The sequence below is a fragment of the Trachymyrmex septentrionalis genome, unplaced genomic scaffold (assembly GCF_001594115.1).
Source record: "Trachymyrmex septentrionalis isolate Tsep2-gDNA-1 unplaced genomic scaffold, Tsep1.0 scaffold321, whole genome shotgun sequence".
In the NCBI taxonomy this organism is placed as follows: domain Eukaryota; kingdom Metazoa; phylum Arthropoda; class Insecta; order Hymenoptera; family Formicidae; genus Trachymyrmex; species Trachymyrmex septentrionalis.
The window spans coordinates 3,985-11,883 of record NW_017305487.1 but is presented as its reverse complement, the minus strand read 5'-3'; the positions used below and the strand labels follow the sequence as shown (position 1 = coordinate 11,883).

The 7,899-nt window shown below is 28.9% G+C and overlaps 1 long non-coding RNA gene across 1 annotated transcript in view; it reads left to right on the top strand.

The window, feature by feature from the left end:
* Positions 1 to 5,504: 5,504 nt before the first annotated feature.
* The window catches only part of LOC108750129, a 3,864-nt gene continuing 1,469 nt past the window's right edge, over positions 5,505 to 7,899 (top strand). Inside the window, exons 1-2 of the long non-coding RNA XR_001939413.1 lie at positions 5,505 to 5,548; positions 5,621 to 5,671. This is a non-coding gene — a long non-coding RNA (uncharacterized LOC108750129). The remainder of the gene's footprint in view (positions 5,549 to 5,620; positions 5,672 to 7,899) is intronic.

Sequence of the window (7,899 nt, the reverse complement as noted above, 5' to 3'; positions counted from 1 at the left end):
ACAGACATCCACGTTCCTAACCTATAAATGAGAATCGAAAGCAATGTTCCCTTCTCTACGGTTTCGATTGTGGAATCGATCGGGTATCCTTCGTTCTGGAGGTTTTCTCTCTCCGACGAATTATGTAGATGATTTTATCTTGTACCAAGAGATACAGTAGAATAGCAATTCCTCCTCTGACTTCAGCAAATTCGGAGTCGTCGAGAACTCTCCAACTCTCCTACACCTCCTCCCGTCAACCAAAAGTGTAGCGGTGTCGTAGTGCGTAACCGTGAAAGAAACTCCTCATGTGGTTTTCTTTTACATATTTATATACGAATATGTATAATTTAATCCAAAAACGTCCTCAATATGTTTAAATAAAGTAGATGTTATAAAAAAATTATCCGTTGTTATATAATTAAGTTTTCATTTAGGTCATTGAATAATTAATTATTTAATAAACTAAATGTCACATTATGTTGCCAACGATAAGATACGGTAATTTTTCCATAACATCTATCTTATTCTAACATATAGGGATATTTTTGGATTAAATGATATAGTTCTTAAAAACATTATCGTTTTTATTATATAGCTTAAATATCGTTTTTAATTGTAAATTTCAGATTATTGTTTTGATAAAATTTCTATATTTGTCTATCGTTTTCGTTATATAGCTTAGATACTGTTTTAAATCTATTTCAATCTTGGCATCTTTTATTAAAGTTAATAATATATAAAGGTTAAATAATAAAGAGTATACAGCCACGACTAAAGATAAATACGTTATATATAATATTATATTATTTAAAACAAATTCACAACAATAAGTAGACGTTTCGGTCAAGATTTGGCCATCTTCAGTACAATAAAAATGAATACGTTAAACATTATAACTAAATACGCAAGTCAACTGATAAATGTATGATAGCAAGTAACAAAAAAATATTATTTCCTTACAATACAGTAGTAATCGCAACAGATCAAAGTAAATTAAAGTAACAGTTAATTGTTATCGCGCTATACGAATAGAAAGAAAACACGAAAGTTTTTTTCATGTCATGATACAATTAAGAAATCTTCATTTAAAAACGACGAGCCCCACACGAAAAGACACGCAAGTACCCAGGTCTATTGTAAAAACAAAAAAATTTTTCACAAATAAATTAGATATCATCGTATTACTGTAAAAATAATCAAATTAAGAAATATACTCCTGTGCTTAGATTCCACCCAGAGAATTTTTTTTTAATTTTTAAAAAACAACAGAACAAACTTACGCGCATATCTTGGGGTGTGAAGACTCATCGGTACAACTGAACACTGTGACAAATTTAGGTAATGAGTGAATTTAAACTGCAAAAAACGATAAAAGCGCTGGTCTATTTATATTAAGAAAAGGAAAAAGAAGGGTAAGAAAAAGGGAAAGGAAGGGGAAAAGTTTAGAGTGGGGCCAGAAATTGTTCAAGGAGAGGGAGATAAAGATCTGGAAACCATTCCGTATCGCTTTGTTTATTTAAACCATTTTTTTGCATCTTAATATAAATCATCTCAGATACTAATCTTTTGTGATGAGAGCGTTCCGAATCCAATATTTTTGCGTTATCCCAATCCATCACATGGTCTGTGTCAAATCTGTGATTTGAGATAACAGAGTAAGAATTAGTTGGTTTTTTTAAGTCATTAATGTGTTCTTTTAAACGCGTCTTTAGTTTCCTTTTCGTCTGACCGACGTACGAATAATCGCAGTCCTTACAATTAATTTGGTATACCACATTCGAAAGTTCATCTTTTTTTATCTTATCTTTGCCCGTTTTTATAAAACTGTTCAAGTTGTTCATAGGTTTGTATACAAATTCAAATTGAAATTTATCTAGAGTTGCATTGAATTTCTCAGACGTTCTCTTTAAGTAAGGAATAGTGAAAAATTTTTTCTTTACAATATAGAGATGTCCGTATTGGTATTATGTTCATTTATGGTATCAAAATTCTTTTTTCTTGATAACGTTTTTATTTTATTGTTTATCATTTTAAATAAAAATTGTAACGGATATCCGTTGCGAAGGAGAGTGATAATTAGAGAATTGAGGTTAATGTGATAGAATTTTGGATGAGAAAGAAATAGAATTTTGTCCAATAACCCAATCACAACACTCTTCTTGTGTATCGTAGGGTGATTGGAGACGAAATTGAGAAATCTCCCAGAATTAGTAGGTACTTTTTGTACAAGTCGAAAATAATTTTACCATTATCGCTCAACAGTTTGACATCTAAAAAGTTGATACCTCTGTCATCGCCATAACCCACAGTAAATTTAATGCGCTCGTGGTACGAATTGAAGAAATCTAAAATGTTGGTAATAAGATTAATAGGAGCCGCAAGCACGATATCATCAACATAACGAAAATAAAAAGATATGTGCGTGGTGAGAGTATTAAAAATATTATTCTCCAAGTCTTGAATTACTAAGTCAGCCAAAATTGGCGAAAGAGGCGATCCCATGGGCAAACCAAAAATCTGTTCGTAAAATTCGTCATTAAACTTGAAAAAGGTGGAATTCAAAATAATAGAGATGGCTCTTTTAAACTCTTGAAAAGGGATAGAAGTATTCTTCTCCATTAAGTCCCATCTGCTTAAAACATTCCTTAATGCCAAATCGTTCGGAATGTTGGAGTACATAAACGAAATGTCAAACGAAACCATTCGATAATCATCCCGCAAAGGTAGCCCATTAATTTTCTTAACCAACTTAAAGCTGTTTTTAATGTAACCGAACTTTTTCTTGTTATTAAGACTTTTGTCAATGATTTCTTTCAAGAAAACAGCTAAATTATAAAGAGGACTGTTGATGCAGCTGACAATCATTCTTAGCGGGATGCCCTCCTTATGTATTTTAGGCAGCCCATAGGATCTCGGTAGATCCCCATCCGAAATATACAATTTTTTATATACATATTGATTAATAAAGCCTTTCGATTATAGTTTGTCGAATATAGTTTGAGTATATTTCTTAATTTGATTGTTTTTACAGTAATACGATGATATCTAATTTATTTGTGAAAAATTTTTTTGTTTTTACAATAGAACTGGGTACTTGCGTGTCTCTTCGTGTGAGGCTCGTCGTTTTTAAATGAAGATTTCTTAATTGTATCATGACATGAAAAAAACTTTCGTGTTTTCTTTCTATTCGTATAGCGCGATAACAATTAACTGTTACTTTAATTTACTTTGATCTGTTGCGATTACTACTGTATTGTAAGGAAATAATAATTGTTTGTTACTTGCTATCACTACATTTATCAGATGACTTGCGTATTTAGTTATAATGTTTAACGTATTCATTTTGATTGTACTGAAGATGACCAAATCTTGATCGAAACGTCTACTTATTGTTGTGAATTTGTTTTAAATAATATATAACTTATTTACATCCTTAGTTGTGGCTGTATGCTCTTTATTATTTAACCTTTGTACAATAAATTTCTAAGCCACTTTCTAACAATTTAAATTTTAATAATATAGTATCGTGTTTTTAAATCGTAAATTTCAGATTACTCGTCTAAAATACGCGACGTATATTTCCTTAATTTCCGTATCGTTTTTATTTCGTACAACTTAAATGTCGATTTTAATCAATTATTTTAGTCGTGTTTTATCAAAATTAGTAATATTCTATCATATCTTTAATCGTAAATTTTAATTAAGATTAAATTTTACATTCTACAATTTACAAACTGAAAATACAAAAGAATATTATTAATTTTGAAAGAAATAGATTGAAAACGATATCTGAGCTGACAAAAATAATACAGAAGAATAATATAGAAAATCTATCAAATATTTTAGATAAATAATCTGAAATTTATGATTCAAAAACATGACAAGATATTTAAAGATTATGCGTGCCGTAGGTTTTCTCCGTGTCCATATCCATTCTTGAAATGCCAACGTTTCATGAAACCTTGCAATCCATTTCATGGCGAGGAGCAGTTTGATACTGAGTTCCCAGTGATGGGAGATGACAAGAATTCGTCTGCTCTAGGAAACTTTGTGCGTAAAATGACGTAGCAGCTCGAATGATGGAACATACGGAGGGAGAATACGGAATACGGGTGCTTTTGGGGCTTCTGTACATTTTAATGACCAATCGTCCCAAATTAGGAGGGACTATCTCAAGTTTTAACACCTTACAAACCGTTCCAAATTTTTTCCTAAATTAAAGTTATACATAGTAATAAATTATTCCTCTTATAACCTCTTAGGTACTGTACGTCATTATAATGGCTTTCTCGAATGCTGTCTCTCCGAACGATTATATTGTTTTTCTAAAACTCTTTACATAAAATTATAATTTATTCATCTGTAGCTATTTTATTGTAATTTCATAGGGTAAATCATCGCTAGATACAAATCTCATAATCAGTGCTACATTATTTACGTGCAGTGCATGACAAACATTGCCGTAATTTTATATAATTTTATCTAATTACATATAAAACATTTTTTCCTGGAAAATGAAAATAATAACTGTAAAATATAACTTTCAACTAACGTGTGAAGAACTTTATGATTTTTTATTTAAAAATCGAGATGTCATTCATATATCCTGGTAAAAAATTGTTCATTCCTTAATATGTATAAATATGTATAAACATACATATATTCATAAACACGTATAATCATATATGAAATATGTCCATATATCTTTTTTTCTTTTGTAAAATTATTTTTTAATATAATAGAAATAACAATAGTAAAAACATAAAAAATAATCAAAGGGATAATTTTCGCATTGTTTGTTTAAGAAAAAAACAAGTTAGGAAAAATGTCTAAAAAATTGCTCGCTACACAAATATGAGCATAATTTTATATATAATTTATATATATAAGTAATTTTTTTAGATTTCTTCAAACTTGATTTTTTTTATAATAAAATGTGAAAATTATTCTTTTAATTATTTTTCATGTTTTCACATTATTATTAATATTGCTATTACACTGAAAAATAATTTTACCAAAGAAAAAAGAATGAACATATATGAACATATTTCATATAAAATTATGTATGTTTATGAATATTTATGTATATTTGTACATATTTATACATATTCATGCATGAAAAATTTTTTATCGAGACATTCAGTAGAAAAATATAATTTAAAAAAATAGAATGTGATCTCGTAATTTGATGTCATTTTTGTCGTGATCTTATATCATGTTAATGATTAAGTATTATTTACAAATGTTATAATAATAATATTGTTCATGTATTTTAATAACAATTTAAAAAAAAATGTTTATTAAAATTTAATTATAACAATTAATATTGAATTTTTTAAAATGCTTTTTTTCCTTTTTAAGAAGTTCATTATTTTATACTGTACATACGCAAAAAATCCTGCCGCCCATCCATCTATTTAGGCTGTGTTCCAAAATTTACTGCCAGTATTGAAAATATATAGTTCACGTTACGTGCACTATAATTTTCAGTACTGGTAGTAAATTTGGAAACAGTCTTTTCGGTTTTCTCGCGTTTCACTTCGCGCGTGTAGTTAGATTAGGTTAGGTAAGTGTTGTTGAACTACAATTATTTAATATTTAATATTGTTAAGGATTAATAAAATTGTTGTAATATAAGGATCATCAAAATCACAAAGGATTACAATAGATCATCAGCTTTCAACATCAGGTAAAAAAAAAAGAGAACATACAAGAAAAGGTTTTTTCAAAAGGCTTGGCTAAGGTTAGATATTTTTAAAGATTGGTTGATGTCATATGAGGATGATACAAAAGCTATCTGCTCGGTTTGTAAGAAAGTTTTATCATGCGGCAAAACAGATTTAATTAGACATCAAAAAACTCAAATGCATGCTAATAATATAGCTAAGAATCGTAATATAAATCCATTTGCTTCATTAACTGCATCTAATGACACATTTGAGGATCATGCTAAAAGCGTTAAAATCACTGAAATAAAATTAGCTGCTTTTTATGCGACACATAATATTGTTTTAGAAATAATTGATGACATGGTCCCTATGCTCAAAGACACTTTTATTGACTCACAGATAGCAAAAGACTTGACATTGTTACAGAAAAAGTGTTCGCAAATAATTAATAATATATTAGGAAAACGTGAAACTGAAAGAATAATAAATAATTTATTAAATACAAAATTTTCTATTTTATTAGACGAAAACACAAGCATCGTAAATGATAAGATGCTTTGCGTTTTAGTTAAATATTTTTCAGTGCAATATAACAAAGTTGTTACAAAATTATTAGAATTAATTTCTTTAGATGCTAGAGATTGTTCCGCAGAAAAACTATACTCTGCGTTTGAACATTGTTTAAAAAGTAAACAAATACCGATTTCAAGTATTGTTGAGGAATGGCTTCTGATAATGTCTCAGTTATGGTAGGAAATCATATTATAATTCTTTCGTGACTAGATTAAAGAAAGAGGTACCGGCCCTGATTGTCTTAAGATGTATTTGCCATTCCTCAGCTCTTATTACAAGTAAAGCTTATGCAAAATTACCGGATTCTTGTGAAAATATTTTACATGCAGTTGCTACATATTTTTCTGGCAGTGCTAAAAGATCAGCTATTCTGTCTGATTTTCAAGAATTTTTTGGAGTAAAGTCACGTAAAATTTTAAAACTATCAGGTACAAGACGGCTCGTCTTACAGAAGTATGTTGAAAGGTTTCTCGAAAATTAGGAAGTTTTGGAACATTACTTCAACCTGGATCTTATCTTAAAAAATAAAAATAATTCAGCAGTTTCCATTTTTAATATTTTAAACGATAAAGTCATTAAAGCGTATATGTTATTTTTAAAATATTCTTTAATCGTTTTTAACAAATTTAACGCTTTCTATTAATCGAGAAAAATTTTAATTCACGAAATTTCTGAAAATAGTGTGCGGTTAATAAAGCAGATTGGAAAGAATTTTTTATTACCTGCCGCTTTACAAAATATTTCCAATGATCTTTTAAACCCAAAAAATTTTTTACCAATAAGTTCTATTTTTGTAGGCCCAGAATGCGAATTGTATCTTGAAATTAAATGTCCCGAATTTATTATAGAAGTAAAATCGAAATGTTTAAATTTTTATACAACTGCGTTAGAAGAAATGTTACAACGATTACCATATAATGATGAAATTTTTCGCGTACTTAATTTCTTAGATCCTAAAATAGCTTTACACGATGAAAGTAGATTGATTTTTCTCGATTTAAAAAATATAGCAAAACGTATTTGGTGTATCGTTTGGGCGTATCTGACTTTACGACCTTAGCTTATGAATGGAGAAGTTTGCCAACAGAATTTAACGACACGGAAAAAAACATTTTTGGCTAATTTAGAAATTGGTGAAATGTCGAAGAATATTTTGGAGAAAAAAGATTTTAATGATGAATCATCTTTTCCAAATTTAAAAGAATTAGTATATGCCGCTTTATCACTTCCACATTCTAATACCGAAGCAGAAAGAATATTTTCTATTGTCAGTGACGTCAAGAATAAAAAGAGAAATCGTATTAGTATCACTTGTTCAGATTCAATTTGTAAATTACGATTAAATTTTCAGGCCCATAATTTAAATTATCACAATTTCCAAGTTGATTCTAAACACTTGGAACTGCACAATATCTTTATTGTCAAAATAACGGCAAATATATATATATATAAATATATATATAAGGTGTAGTAAAAAGAAATCTATTATTTTTGCATTAAATTGAAGGCTTTATTTAGCATAGTTAGAATGATCCGATTTAGGTCAAATATGCACCATTTTGTTCGATAACTTGTTGCCATTTTGAAGGTAATTTCATTATGCCTCTCTCATAGAAACCCTCGTCCCTATTGGCAAAAAACTGGGACAGTCGATTTTCACAAGCTTCTCTTGAGG